The sequence below is a fragment of the Macrobrachium nipponense genome, chromosome 26, assembly GCF_015104395.2.
Source record: "Macrobrachium nipponense isolate FS-2020 chromosome 26, ASM1510439v2, whole genome shotgun sequence".
NCBI classification, from domain to species: domain Eukaryota; kingdom Metazoa; phylum Arthropoda; class Malacostraca; order Decapoda; family Palaemonidae; genus Macrobrachium; species Macrobrachium nipponense.
Window position 1 is genome coordinate 20,623,363 of NC_087215.1, and position 16,535 is coordinate 20,639,897.

Here is a 16,535-nt window from a genome sequence, read left to right on the forward strand (position 1 = left end):
TATTTAATATTAAGACCTGGGATTACTACCATAAATAGACCTGATGTAGACCTCCAATCAAATGGAGTTTTTTTTTTCTAAAAGTCATTTTTTTGCTAGATATGAATTTTTAAAAAAAAAGACGAAACAAAAATTGGAAAAAAGGGCTCTTATTTGATTGTTCTATAATGTCTTTCTGAGTTATATACCAAATTCCAATGTTATAGCTTTAAAACTAAGTGAGGAGATAGATTTTGAGGGTCAATAAGTATAGTTTTGAGATACGGGCGTTCAAAGTTTTCCTTCGTATTTCTATAAAGACAATGTTAATAAATAATGATTATTATGAATGTATATTTCTTTTTTGTGTATTAATAAACCAATACTATTTTATTTATCATAATTTAATCATAAATGATGATCCCTTTGTTCATATATCATAGCCTGGGGCACTGCTTGAGGCAAGATGGGGCACTCCTTTCTACGTAACCCCCTCTCTCCCCTTCACTAACTCGGGCTTATTACAGTGAATTTTCTTCTGTATGTTAGCGAGATGTTTTCCTTGTATTTTCCTCTTTGGCATGATGACATTCTTGCCGAAACAAAGATAAACAAACGTAAATGCATGAGAATGTCAGAGGTGAGACTCGAAGGTGTACTCTCTTTTTACAAAGACAATTTGATAAATCATGATTATTATGAATTTCATATTCCATTTTGGGTATTAAAAAACCAAAACTATGTTATTTATCATAAATGAAGATCTCTCTGCTCAAAAATCGTAGCCTTGGGCACAGTGTGACGTGTGCTGTCAGGCAAGAAGGGGGCGTTACTAAGCAACCCTCACCCCTCTCTCTTAACTAACTACGCGTATATCATGATATTCTGTAATATCTTGAGTCGATTTTTCTTCGTCTGTATGTTAGCGAGATGTTTTCCTTGTCTTTTCCTCATTGGCATGATGAACTTCTTGCCGAAACATACATAAACATACGTAAAAGCAAGAGAATGTCACGAGGTGAAACTCGAAAGTGTAATCTACTTGAAGTCTATGGTCCAACTGATTCATGATTGAACCAAATACTCGCTTATGTGAGCCACGGAATCTCTACAGATGCCATTTCTCACAATTTCTTTGACAATAATTATCAAAATTTACGATAACAGAAGAAATATTGCATTTTCTTGTACGGATGAATGTTTTAGGCTTATTGAGTTATGTTTACTAATTACCCTGTAACTACGAAAGTAAGAGGAATTTTGACGAAATATTTTGTATACGTATTCTCAATTGCCATATGAAGCTCCATGAATTTTTTCATGACTTTGCATTTTTCGCCCTATACCACCATATATAGGGGTTCCGGCCGGCCCCCTTAAGGCTTATGGAATCTGAGAAATTACAAGTGTTATTTAAGTAGTTGAAAGGAAATATCATGAAGATCCTACAGAAAACTTCACTTAACAGTGTTTATAAAAGAAAAGAAATAATAATTTCACACTTGAGGTTAAGGAACTTGCCCGTACCTTAAGAGGAAAAAAGAAATAACAATTAGTGTAGTATTGTACTATATGGCAATTTCAGTATCAAAACCAAAAATGACTTGATCTATTTAAATTGTATCTGGCTACTTGAATTTCCTGCCAGTTATAACACATGGAACATAACTCTCATTATTAGAGAGTAAAAATTGAGATGATTTGAAAAATATTTTTTAAGTGTTTATGCTACATCATTTGTGCACCTCTTGACAATTTTCTTAGTTTATGCTGCACATTTTGTACACTTACTTTTTCTAAGGGTTTACTTTTCTTCAGATTTACTTACCCAAGTCCACAATTAAAAGTCTATCTTCCTTTTGATAACTGATGAACCTTGGTTTACTTAGAAGCCGTTGACCTTCTAATGGAGAACACAGCTCTATTTTCAACTGTTTTATAATCTTCCCAGACTCTGGGCTGATGGTCAGTACCTCCACACACCCAGGTATTGTTGATTGAACTGTCATAAGATCTCCATTACCATTCAGGGTCAGACCTATGGGACAAAAGTAAGTATAATTCACTCATGTCAAACTTATTATGTACTAGTAGTTGTTTACCATCATTATGACACATTTTGAAGATACCACTAAGCCACACTTCTAGATTCCTATACAGCTCACCCAAATTACTTCTTTTATAAATGAAAAATGAAAATTGGAGCCAGGTATCACCCAAATTACTTCTTTGAAAAATGAAAACTGGAGCCAGGTAAAATGAAAGAAAATGAAAGTTGGAAATATAGGGTGAAGAGATAAAAAGAAATGAATATAAAGTAAAAGGCTTAGTAAAAGAAACACCACCTACAGAGTGCTGTAAGAGCCAGTCAACAGGTGCATGGAAGGATAAAAGCCTTATGGAATTCAGAAAAAGCTTAAAAATATAATCCCTTTCATGTCAGAAATTCCCTCCGGATTAGTAGAGAAAGAGGAGGTTATAATTCACGAACATATAACGAGTTACAGTATACTAACATAAACATCAGATAATAAAGTTACTGATTGCTAATGCTTAAACAACCAGGGTCATTTTTCACTCTGCATTATCATCATCATAACTATTTATTCCTATTTATTGAGAAAAATTTTATCACATAAATTTGCAAGACCTTCTAATGTAGGTGGAAATTGTGATTGAACTTAGCCACCCTACCATAACATGTTTTCTTATGGAACACATAGAAAACTTATATTTTGGTAGGGTGCCTAAAGTAAAATCACAATTTCCAATGAAAGGTGATTGAATTATCACCTTAAGTATTCTGATAATTAGTTGCTAACAAGGATAAAAAATTAACCTGGGTGTGTTTCTTATAAAAAGAATTTTTTTCAATAAAAATATTCTGCTTTCTACCTTTCAGTTTCAAGTTATTACAAATGGAGTAATCTTTTTTTTTTTTCCTTTTGGCATTTTCTCAAAATATCACAATCTTTTAGAGTAAACTGTATTTTTCCTAACTACGCAAACCTGAGGTCCTTTACATAAGAAATTACTTTCAGCACCAGCTGGAACCAGTCGTTATTCTATAACAAGGTAGTTAGGCAATAACTGCTTGTCCGATAGTCGGGGGTCCCGCCCGACTGGATGTAAACATTCCACTTTGCTTTCAAGCCCAGGAACAGATTGAGGGGTGGCATGAGGTGGGCATATATGTAAAGGACCTCAGGTTTGTATAGTTAGGAAAAATACAATTTACTTTCAAAAACTGTGATTTACTTTCAAAAACTGTGATTTACTTTCAAAAACTGTGATTTACTTTCAAAAACTGTGATTTGTTCCTACACGTTATACAAACCATCGGTCCTTTACATAAGGAAGACTCACTGATTGGTGAGAGGAATCTGAGACTTGTGAACAGACTGGTGTTCACCCAACCAAGGTTCCCTCCCTGGTTGTAAGAGGAAGGGGGGGAGTCTTACCTCTGTCCAAATGATCGGAGTGAGACTACTGCTAGACCAAATGGGCAGACCTCTGGACCAAATTCATAAGAGGGAGGCATGCGTAACCTTTTATGAACAGCAAACAAGAATTTATAGTCGGAAGTAAGAGGCCAATTATATAGTATTGGGTTTGTCTCTTACTGCTGTCTGCTTCCCCCCTTGTTAGGAAAGGGATGGATACATGCTTCTATCCCTAATGAAAGGAAAAGAATGGAGCTCAGTCACACAGCTTACCTGCATCTATTGCCCTCTCCAGCATGTGACGACCGACACACTCTGCCCGCAGGAAGAGAAGAAGAAGGAAGAGAAGCCAGTCACACTCTCATTTGCTCTCCATTCACACGGTTACCACAAGGACGAGATGCAACCTTGTCCCATTAGAGGAGCTGGGCAAGCTACATAACTTGTTGAGCAGCCACCACAGGTCCCTAGGAAAAAGTGCCCAAGGACCTGTGGGCAATATCCTGAAGGTAGAAGGTGGTGAAGGTGGTCCCGGCTGGACCACACCCCTGCCTTCAGCACCTTGCAACCGACAAGTTTTTGTGGAACACAAGGGTGGGACCAATACCTCTAACTTTGTGGGCTCTCAGACGAAAGGTACCAGTGTCGAAACTCCTTTTGGAGTCATACGCTTTCCTGATCACCTCACGAAGCCAGAAAGAAATAGTGTTCTTGGACACTTCTTTCTTGGTTACCCCCGTGCTAATGAAGAGGCGTTGACACTCAGGCCTGAGATGTCGAGTTCTCTTCAGATAGCGCCGTAGCACTCTTACAGGACAATGTAGCATCTCTTCTGCATCATTACCAGTAAAGTCCTCTAGGGAGGGGATCGTAAAGGACTCGAACCTATCGTCAGGGACAGAAGGATTCTGAGTCTTCGCTATGAAATCCGGTATGAAATAGAGCATAACCGATCCCATTCCCCTCGAGTGTTTAACATTATAAGAGAACATGAAGTTCCCCTACTCTCTTCGCTGATGCCAGGGCCAGCAGAAAGACGATCTTGAGGGTCAGATCCCTGTCTGACGACTCCCAGAGAGGCTCGTAGGGTCTACGAGTCAAACTACTAAAGACAAGAGTCACGTCCCACTCAGGGGGCCTGAGTTCCCTGGGTGGGCAAGATCTCTTGAAGCTCCTCATAAGGAGGGATATTTCCATGGAAGAGGAAATATCCACCGCCCCCGCAGCTTAAGGACTAAAGCCAAAGTGGCTCTATATCCTTCAACTGCAGAAACAGAGAGGAGCTTCTTTCGGCAAAGAAAGACTAGGAAATCCACTCCCTGCTGAAGAGTGGCTCTGAGTGTCTACGACACCAACCACAGAAGATGGACCACTTTCCCTGGTATATTGCTGCAGAGGACTGTCTGAGGTATCCTGCCATCTCTGTTGCTGCTCGGCGAGAAAAGCCTCTCGCTCGCAAGAGATGGCGGATAACCGCCAGCCGTGAAGACACAGGGAATGTACTGCTTGGTGGTAACACAGCAATGCCTCCGAGAGAAGAGCCAGTAGGTCCGGATGCCAAACAGCCTGAGGCCATTTGGGAGCCACTAGAATCATCCGAAGGTTGCTGGTCACCAGCACCCTGCTGATCACCTTGTGAGATCACCTTGTGAATCAGACAGAACGTGGGAAAGGCGTGCACTTCGAGGTTGTCGCATGGGTGTTGGAACACATCCTCTGCAGCTGCCTATGGGTCTGGCATGATGGACAAGAAAACTGGGAGTTTTCTGTTGTGCCGGGTGGCAAACAGATCCACCACTGGGTGCCCCCACAGGTCGAACAGCATTTCCGTCACATCTGAGTGTAGAGACCATTCTGTCCCAATCACCTGATTCAGGCGGCTGAGCTTGTCTGCCACTACATTCCTCTTGCCTGAAATGTACCTGGCTGACAGCTCTACCGAGTGAGCTGCTGCCCACTCACACAGCTGCACTGTCAACTGATGCAATGGGAGGGACACTAGGTGCCCCTGTTTGTTTACATACACCACGGTAACTCATAAACACCAGTGTCCCATCAGCTGTTCCCAGAATTCTGGGAGTGCCAGAAACGCTGTTGAGTTCCAGAACGTTGATGTGAAGGTGCTCGTCGTGTCGATTCCACACACCTGAAACCAGCAACTCCTCAAGGTGCGCGCCCCAACCCTCAGTCGATACATCCGAGAACAGAAGCATCTCTGGAGGGGGAGTGTGCAACTGCACTCCTATTAAGAGGTTCCTGCCGTCTAGCCACCAGGCTAAATCCTCCCTTACTTCCTCCGTGAGAGGAACAAGGAAGGATTGCGGATCCTGTGCCTGTGACCAACACGCCTTCAGTCTCCATTGCAGAGAACGCAGGTGAAGACGCCTGTGAAGGACTAACTTCTCTAATGATGACAGGTGACCAATCACGACCTGCCAAAGCTGAGCTGGCTGTTCCTGTCACGACAGAAACCGTCGAGCTGCCTCTCTGAAACTGCTGATCCGTGAGTCTACAGGAAAAACCAGTGCTGCTACCGTATCGATCAGCATATCCAGGTGCATTATTCTCTGCTTGGGCTTGAGATCCGACTTCTCGAAATTTATCACGATCCCTAGGTCGCGACAAAGTCGAGAAAGCGATCCCTGTCCTGTAGTAACTGCGAGTGAGAGCTCGCCAGGACCAGCCAATCATCGAGATACCTCAAAAAGACTTATCCCGACCGAATGGGCCCAAGCCGACACCAGAGTGAACACTCACATGAACACCTGAGGGGCGTTTGAGAGCCCGAAACAAAGTGCCCTGAATTGGAACACCGTCCCATCATGGATAAAGTGGAGGTACTTCCTGGAGGACTGATGGATGGGTATTTGAAAATATGCATCCTTCAGGTCCACCAAAGGCATGAAATTGTTCTCCCTGACAGAATCGAGCATGGAATGTGCCATTTCCATCGTGAACTGAGTCTGGCAAACGAATCGGTTCAGAGGAGAGATATCTATCACCGGTCTCTAGCCCCTGTAAACTTCTCCACCAGGAAAAAGTCAGCTGTAGAACCCGATGAGAGTTCTCACACGATTTCTACAGTTCCCTTGCTCAGCATTGTCTGCACTTCTTCCTTGAATGCTACGTCCCTGGCAGAACCGGGAACGGATGTTGGGTGATGGACCGGATGGGAATTGAGGGGTGGCCTCAACTCGAAGGGGAGAAAATATCCCTCCCGAAGGACATCTACTACCCTGGTCTCGGCTCCATAGTGCTGCCATGTTGCCCAATGGCTCACCAGGTACCCCCCCCACCCCCCCCCCCCCCCCCCCCCCCCACTTTCGGCAGCAGGCGAGAGGGAACGTCGTCCCTTGCATTTCCCCCTTTCGCTTATTCCCCTTCCCGCAAGAGGAGGAGGAAGGCTGGGTCTTTCCACGCGCCCCCTTTGATGGTACAGAAGTCTTGGGGGCGGAGGAAGAGCTAGCTAGGCTCCAAGGGCTAGCCGCAGTTGAACGAGACAGTCCAGACATCTTCGTAACTGCCTGGTGTACCAAACGGTCGCCGTCTTAAGCTCTCTGTTTCTCCACCGCAGCATCCATCATCTTTCTAGGGAAGAGAGAGGAGGAATCCAGCAACAGTCCATTCCCGAGACCCAATGCCAACTCCGGACCAGCCGACCTGGTTACCCGATTCAGGACAGCATCCCTCCTCCTAAGTAGCAGGTTAGCCCACAGGTTAGCAGTCTGGTGGGCCAGGTAGAGATAGCCCTACCTCCAGACTGACAGTTTCCCAAAAGCAGAGCTACCAGTCACAAGGAAGCTGCGACCCTGTCAGCCAAGGAGGACCATGGGAGCCCTACAGATGCTCAGGGTTCCTTCTTTGAACCCCAGAACGACTCTAATCATGATGGACGGTCAGAGGGGGCAACCATTGATCCTTCCCCGAGGTCATTGTGCTGATGAATCAGCGCGATGACCTCTGCAAACAACCTTTGCATCTTGGGAGTGACTGCGTCCTGAGGCAATGGACCGTCAGGTCAATCCAGGCCGAGCCCCTCCCGAGACACTTCCTTCAGAAGGAAAAACCTTGTCAGCCCCGCGTTGATCTCCTCTGACCATGTGAGCATATGACCTCTTGGGTCCTGGGACCAAACAAGGCACATACGCTCTCGTGGATGGACCGTGAGAAGCACACTCCTCACGGTAACCACTGGTAGCCTCACTCCTCCCGGTGTATCCCGAGGAGGTTGAAGGGACAGGTGAGGCAGATCTGATGCTCCCGTTCTGTCTACTGGCAGAAACGGTGGACGGAGAGGGCTGCAGGTATTCACAAACCTGCAGTGATGACCGGTTTGCAAGTCTAGACAGGTGGTCTCCCTGAGAAGAAGCGCTGGTCCGAGGATGGTAGCGTGAATCTTGCGCGTCAGAGGAACCGCTACCGGCTGCCCGGACCTTCTGATCACGCTGGTGTGATCAATGGACAGGTGACGGGTAGTGTCCACCAACGCGACAAGAATGAGCACCATCCTCTCAATGCGTCACAGTCCCAGAAGCAGCCAAAGCTGCTCCCGGGGACTGGGGGACCTCCTCCCAGTCTCGCCTCGTGCACGGTCCAGTGGGACCGTCACGTCAACCCTGCAGACTGGACAATCGTTACATGAATGATCACTGGTTAGGCGATAGTCACCTGGGTGACTCTTACCATCCTTCTGCCCCATGCTGGAGTATTGGTGGTGAGCGTACTCAGCACTCTGGGACTCTAACTGCACAGTCACTAGCAGGTGACTGTACCTCGGAGAAACTCGCTGGCGAGAAGCCGAGACGGTTCCTGGTCCTGAGGTGGAACCTCTAGATCTGGGAGCAGAGGTACTGGCAACAGCTGGTACCTCCACAGTCCCTGCCTTGCTCTTCCCTGGGGAAGTCGAGGACCAGCGAAAGGCCCACCTGTCTCACTGGGACGATGTGACAGGCCCTTAGAAGTCCCTGAAAAAGATTTCTTCTTCAGCTGGGCAGCCTTGGAAGGAGAAGTGGAGGAGGCGGCAGAAGACGACGACGATGAAGACAAAGACGAAGAAGACGATGACGACACCTCCTTCTTCTTCTTAAGATTTCCTCTTCACCAGCTTCTTCAGGACAGCAGAGAGATCCCCCACCCAAGATGGGGCTGCAGCAGCTGCCAAAGCAGCAGACTCCAGGGCGGCCTGGGAAGGAGGAACTGATGATGCAGCAGCACTTCCACGGGCAGGGACAGGGGCGACAGGTACAGCGATGGAGACAGGAGAGAAGTCCAGAGGCGAACTCTTCGGGCACTTGAAGTCTGGCGGGGGAGTGAGGACAGCATAACCTGGAGGAGGAGGGGGTGGGAGATATTCCACCCTTGAGGTATGCGGCACTGGTGTTTGCACCACGTGTTGAGTGTACACCAGATGTGGTGCTGCTGCATACCCAGGTGTTGAAATGGTTGTCAGTGTCCTTGACTCGGCTCCATGGGTCACTGGGGCTGCTGTGAGATGATGAAGCAGTCCCCGTACTGAAGGAGTGCCAGGAAGATTCAGTCAGCCATACCTGCCGAAGGTACCCACCCGTGGAGTCAGACAAACCTGAAGGAGTAAAAGTCGAGTTAATAGGGGGACTTCCTGTTCGCCCAGAGGGGTAAGGATCCCCCACAGAGCGAACAGAAGTTCCAGAGTATAACTCCCAAGTCGGCATGTTTCCCTCCCTCTTCTGCACTCAACAGATCGAGTGAAGAAGCGGAGAGAGACATGTCCCCCGAAGGGAAAAGAGCGAGACAGGGGAGTTTACTTGGGGGAAGGAAAGAAGACGACGTATCAGTCACTAAAGGAGTCAAGGGAGAACCCTCCGATGACGTCTTGGCAGGCTTATGCGGCTTCTTCCTTCCCTCGTATCTCTCCCACTGCTCCTCCGACCAAGAGATACAAGTGTCACAGGTGTCCAATCTATTGCATTCAAGCCCTTGGCATCTCGCACATAGGGCATGAGGGTCCACATCAATACTGGAGTGGGAAGCTCCACATTTCCTGGCCCCGACTCCAGGGCATAATTGCCGCATAGATGGGGGCCGAGAGGGCTTATCTGATTCGTGGGCTTGCATACTGAGCATACAAACACACAAATATAGACAAATAAACACAATTATAATAACAAAAGGAAAAAAAAAAGAGAAAGAATGGTTAATCTCACTCAGGAGCGGGCAGAGAGAGAACGTCTGCACACGACGGCGGTTGAAAGCAAAGTGGAATGTTTATATACAGTCGAAGGGACTCCCGACTATCGGACAAGCAGTTACTGCCTAACTACCTTGTTACAGAATCTTACGACCGGTTCCAGCTGGCGCTGAAAGTAATTCCTTATGTAAAGGACCGATGGTTTGTATAACGTGTAGGAACAAACTATATGTTGAGGGCAAACAGATAATGCAATAAAACAAGGTTACTCCAGAAATACATAAGGTTAAATTATTCAAAAAGTGTCATCAATAGCACTACGTATTTGAATTCACATAAAAAACCACATTACTCTGTCAAAGTACTCAACAATTGCCGAGTAAGCCTACTTACACTTCCCGATTTTGAATCAAGAGTTTTGTTGAAAACAATAGGCATATACAAGCGGCCCACGGTTAGTGGCGGAATCACTTAGCGGCAAATCGGTTTTACGGCTGTCGTAAAAAATATTCATTAAGAAATATAAAAATTTGTTGAAAATTGTATTTCCTAACTATACAAACCTGAGGTCTTTTAACAATAGGAATATACTTTCGGCGTAGCTGGAATTACGGCCGTTGACTCTTGAACAAGGTGGTTAGGCAGTAACTACCGTGGGCCAGGCTAGCCTGCCCGGATGTAAACACTCCACTTTGCCTTTCGGCCCAGGTTCAGATTGAGGGGTGGGATGAGGTAGGCATATTTGTTAAAGGACCTCAGGTTTGTATAGTTAGGAAAAATACAATTTTCGACAAATTGTTATTTGTTCCGATACGTAATACAAACCTTTCGGTCCTTTAACAATAGGAAGACTCACTGATTGGTGGGAGGAATCTGAGTGAGCCTCTAGAACTGACTGGAGTTCTGGACACCTAGGCTACTCCTCCTGGTCGTATGAGTGAGGAGGAGTGCCCTGCTACCTCTGACAACTTGATCGGAGTATAGGAGCTGCGAGATCAAGAGTCAGACTTCTGGGCCTTTTCGAAATGAGTGAGGGATCGTGACTCATCCGAAAAAGGGCTGTGAAGAATATTGGCATCGGAGACATTAATGCAAAATTCTGGGAAGGGTTTGCATTATTGTCAGCCTCCTTCCTCCCCTTGCTAGAGGAAGGAGCAGGATTACTTCTATGATTCTGATAAGAAACATAAAAAGGATGATTGAAGAACTGATAAGTGAAGAACCTGAGGAATTAACAAATAAAGAACTGTTAGCAATAGAAGAAGAAAGGAAAGCTGAAGAAGAAAGAAGAGAGGCAGAAAAGGAAGTTGTAGAAGAGGAGGAGCCTGAAAGAAAGTTTACTGTAAAGGGATTATCGGAAGCCATACAAATGCTTAATATAAAGCTGCATAAATTGGAAGGAATGGATCCGAATGTTGAACGGTTTGCCCGGATAGAGAGAGCTATGCAAGAAGTAATGAGGCCATACAATGAAATCTACGATGAGAAGAAAAAGCAGAAGATCCAAACGACACTTAGCATGTTTGTCAAGCGAACACAAAAGCCCGCCTCATCCAGCATCGAAGCCACCCCGTCCCCTACATCGGCCAGCGCGGTAACCACCCGTTCCCCATCCCCTGCCTCGCCTGACTTAGTGGCTGATCTTTCTTTCGACCGTGCGTATGAAGAAAGTGTGGATGACTTCGAACCAAGCACCAGTGAACATTAATTTTTAGTTTTGTTTTGCTTATTTTTTTATTTCTAAAACCATATTATATTAAGATGTATGTAGTATATCAACTAAACAACTGAAAAAAAAAGCTAAATACATTGCACCTACAGTATAACATTAAAAATATCTCAATGATAAAATGATAAAAGTGAAACTAAAAGGCATAAAAATGATAAATAAACAGCTTGTATATATGTACAACAGTAATAATATTCAACATAAAAAGTATGATAAAATGATAAAAGTGAAACTAAAAGGCATAAAAATGATAAATAAACAGCTTGTATATACATATGTACTATTATTCAACAGAAAAGTATGATAAAATTATAAAAGTGAAACTAAAAGGCATAAAAATGATAAATAAACAGCTTGTACATACACAGTAATATTATTCAACAGAAAAAGTTACTTAAAAATGCAACACATTCATATCATATGTCCTCGAGTACAGTATAATCTTCAAGTCATCCACTTTAACTTGAGTACTTATAATCCAAGTGTCTGCCATTTGGCTGGTATTCGACTAACGACCATTCTGACTTACGACCTGTTGGTCGGAACGGATCTAGGTCGTAACTCAGATGGTAACTGTATAGGCTTACCGCATCAATCGTCCAACCAGCCAGTGTGAGTTCGAGTCCTAACCTCAACCCGAAGGACGAGGAATGGAGAGACAAGGCGTGGAACGGGGAGAGCCAGTCACTCTCGCAACCTTCTTACCTCTACAACTGCACACCATGGACGAGATGCAACTTGTCCTGTCAAGGAGCTGGGTAAGCCAACACATCTTACAAGCATCCACCACTGGTCTAGGGAAATGAGGTTCCAAGGACCTGTGGGTAGTCCCGGAGGGAAAAAAGGATATGGTCGCGATGACCTATCCATCTTCCTGTTCAACATATTCTTCGGAGTGATGTCCAGTACCCATATTGGTCTTTACGCCTGCAGCGAAGTGTCTCGCGGTCTCGTATCCCACTGCAGCGAAGTGTCTCGCGTCTCGTATCCCACTGCAGCGAAGTGTCTCGTGGTCTCGTATCCCACTGCAGCGAAGTCTCTTCGTCTCCGCAGTGGATAAAGACTGACACTCCATAGTGGGTGTCGATGGTTATGGGTACCGGAACACGCTGGTGGGATGAAGTAATAACTGATCTGGAACAACCAATACAAAGTCCACAGCATAGCTCGTGACGGTCTTGGATGCTTCGACAGCTGCCGACTGACTGCGTTCCGTTGTGTGAGGCGAGCTGTCCAAGCATCCGAGGCGTAGTCACGTGACCCTCGCCTTTTGAAGGGTTATGCCGAGAGACCATACAAATTGCCTATCTGTTGCCACCAATGCTGGAAGACGAGATGATGATTCTCTCAAGGCATGTGCCCAACAGGCAAAAGTCAATTGCCTTCTAGAGACCGAGGTCCTGATGGCAAGACAGTTCTCATAGTAGTTGAATCTCAACTAAGGAAAAACAACACTGTGCGTTGAAGACGAAGGTGATAGGTGAATGCCGACCTACGTCTTCACAGCCGAATTGAGAGAAGTAACTCTCAAGATTCTGAACGTAGAAAAGTCCCGCCGATGACAACAACCCGCGAAGACGGCTTAATCCCTGTGATTTACAAAGGGCTGAAAACGCTAAACCACTAAACCGCTATTTCATTACTGTTTGATGAGAAGGCGGAGTTGCAATGATTGATTGATTGATTGATTGTGGGTTTTCTGGCGTCACAACTACCAGGGTCACCGACGCCGAATACTAAGTGTGATTTTTTAAATTTTATAATACATTAAACAAGATTTTAAATAATTTTATTTTTTTTAAAAGATACATATAAATTAGATTTAAAAAAAATAAATTTCTGATAAAAATAAGAATAAAATTCTGATCAAATAAAATTCTAATAAAAAGAATTGTTAATTAATCTGAACAAATAACAATTAAAACATATAAAAAGGGGAAAAAAGTAAATACTAAGACAGCACAGCTGTCAGATATATTTGAGAAGACCAGCTTCTTTGATAAAAGAGATAACGTTATTAACACACATGCTTTCTCCCAACAGTTTTGGCATGCTATAATTACCACCTGCTTCACTACTATAAGCTAAAAAATTATTCCTTAGTTCCACCAGACTGGGACACTCAACCAGCAAATGCCAAACAGTCAGTGGAACTAAGCAATCGTCACAGAAGGGCTCATTCTCCCCATCCATCAGATAGCCGTGAGTTAAACGCGTATGGCCAATACGTAATCTACACAATACAACCTCCCACTTCCTTGGTATTAGGTCATATTTCCAAGGGTGTGTCTGTCTATTAATTTCTTTCATTTTATTGGGGCCTGCTCTGTCCCACTGCAGTGCCCATAAACGCTGGACAGATTTCCATATATCAAAGAATGTATCACGATATGGAACGGCATTTTCTCGGTACCAAAGTTTGAGCTGCTGATTTGGCTAGCTTGTCTGCCTCTTCGTTTCCCGATATGTTCACATGGGCAGGAACCCAACAAAATGAAACAATGCTGCCTCTATTTTGGTGCAAGAAGATCCACTGCAAGATCTTCAACACCAAGGGATGATCAGTATTAAAGACTTCCAGGGACTGTAAGGCACTTTTGGAGTCACAAAATAGTGTAGCTACACACTGAGAGTGTTACAATATGTTCCAGTGCTACTAGGATGCCATACAATTCAGCTGTATAGTTTGAGGCAACAGAAGGAAGTGCACCTCTGCGGTTAAAAGATTCTCTAAAAACTCTATATCCAACGCCGGAATTGGACTTGGAGCCATCAGTAAATATAAAACATGTATCTATATGCTCTGGTACATGCTCTAAAAATATTGCCCTCATTTCCTCATCAGATTTATGCCTCTTTGCTCCATTGAAGTACCTGCAGAATTTCACACCAGGTAGCCTCCAGACAGGAGTACTGGGATACACAAAGGGAATAATGGGAAATTTTTTAATATTTGTATCCTCTAAATTTTTTTTAATTCTATAGCTAAAAGGAGTGGGATACCTTGAATGATTTTCGTAAAAACCATTAAAAATATTTCTATTCGTCACAGCAAATGCCAGAGATTTGGGGAGTCTTTGCACTCTAAACCAGTACCGAAGTAAGGATGACTGGCAATGGAGTTCAAGGGGCATCTCTCCTGCATCAACTATCAAACTAGATATTGGTGATGAACGGAAAGCTCCTGTGGCTATACGAATACCAGAATGATGCACTGAATCTAAAATCTTTAAGTTAGATGAGGAAGCTGAAGAATATACTTCACAACCATATAACAGCTTTGATAAGATTAAAGATTTATGAAGCTTTAGTAAAAGATTTCTATCAGCTCCCCAACTGGTGTGAGAAAGCACCTTCAAGATGTGTAGAGCTGCTAGGCTCTTTGCTTTTATGTTTGATATGGGGGACCCAAGTCAATCTACTGTTAAAAACTAGGCCTAAGAAGTGTACCTGTTCTACACATGGGATTCTACGGCCATACAAATAGAGGTCTGGATCAGGATGCACTCCCCTGATCCGACAGAAGTGGACAGCAGTAGTCTTGCTTACAGAGATTTTAAAACCCTGTTTCTCAGCTTAACTTACTATTTTATTTATTGTTAATTGCAACTTTCTTTCGGCTAGTCATCCAGGTGGCAGCAAAGGATATTGACAAGTCATCCACAAACAGTGTCTTTAAGACTTCTTTTGGAATAACAGCTGCAACGCTGTTTATGGCCAGAGCAAAAAGTGTTACACTGAGGACACTGCCCTGGGGAACACCTCCTTGGCACCTTTTCTCTGATAAAGTACTGCCAACTTTAACTTTAAAATACCTACAATGTAAAAAGGATTTCACAAATAAAGGTAATTTGCCTCGTAGACCTACATTATGCATTGTCTTCAGAATCCCATGTCTCCAAGCAGTGTCATATGCCTTTTCTATATAAAAAAAACAGTCACACTGTGTTGTTTGGAGGCAAAGGCTTCACAGACAGAGGCTTCAAGTTGCAGTAAGATGTCCGGGGTGGAGTGCATTTTTCAAAAACCACACTGAGGTGTTAGAATATTATTGTGCTCTAGATACCACATCAGTCTTACATTTACCACTTTTTCCATTAATTTACACAAACAGCAAGTTAAAGCAATGGGGCGGTAACTTGCTGCACAGAGAGGATCCTTTCCAGGCTTAAGGAATGGTAATATGGTTGCTAATTCCCATATGCTAGGGTAGCTGCTTTCATCCCATATTCTATTGATGATACTGATTATTAAAAGTTTTGTGCTCCTTGAAATGTGTTTAAACATTTCATCAGGAATCTCATCTGGACCAGATTCAGCTTTCTTTGCTGAAAAGTCAAGTACCAGTTATTCTTCCATCATTCTGAAATTATGTCCTGGGGAACTATCTGATTTCTCAGAGACTCGAGCGAAGTGTTCTGAAAACATATTACTAACTTCTGTGGCATCAGTGACATGATTATTATTCACTTTTAAGTACTGGAGGAGGACTGGGTGTAAATTTACCCTGAATTTTTCTTATTTTCTTCCAAATGCTACAGACTGGTGTTCTGCTGTTAATAGCGGATACATATCCGGCCCATGCTTGTCTTCTGGCAGCTTTCATGGATTTTCGAAATCGTGCCCTGCACTATTTGTAAATTATGACATTGTCCAAGGTGCAGTGTCTACGGCACCTGGTCAATGATGACCTTGTAGCTCGGTGTAACAGCCTTAAGTCTTCTGACCACCACGGTACTGGCTGTCTCCTGAATAGTCCTTTAGTTCGAGGGATAAAGTGCAGACCTGCAGTATGTAATGTTCCATTGAGTAGATCAATGGCATCATCTACACTTGGGAAATCTTTTGTATCCCCCTCCAACTCACTCAAATCTTTGAATTTTCTCCAATTTGCTTTCTCTAAACAACATCGTGGTGATCTCGGGATAGGTGGACCATCATTGGTGTCGATCACAATTGGAGAATGGTCACTGGTATGCCAGTCATCACTTGTTCTCCAACTAAAATCAACACTGCAGTTGGAGCTACATATTGAAAGGTTGATGCAGGAGATGGTGCCTGTCTGAATGTGGTAATGGGTAGGTTCTTCAGTATTAAGAATCCTATATCTTCATTTTCTATGAAAGATGCCATCATATTCCCTTTTTGGTTTGATGTTACATCTCCCCACAATGGATGTCTACTATTGAAGTCACCAAGTAGAAGAAATGGCTCTGGT

General features: G+C 44.0%; 1 protein-coding gene across 10 annotated transcripts in view; it reads right to left on the minus strand.

Moving 5' to 3' along the window:
- LOC135200049 (uncharacterized) overlaps nt 1-16,535 on the minus strand; it is a 289,020-nt gene that overhangs the window by 14,369 nt on the left and 258,116 nt on the right. For all 10 annotated transcript variants that reach the window (XM_064228292.1, XM_064228287.1, XM_064228290.1 and 7 more), the window contains one exon: nt 1,808-2,017. The gene's annotated coding sequence lies outside the window, so the exon portion shown is untranslated. The remainder of the gene's footprint in view (nt 1-1,807; nt 2,018-16,535) is intronic.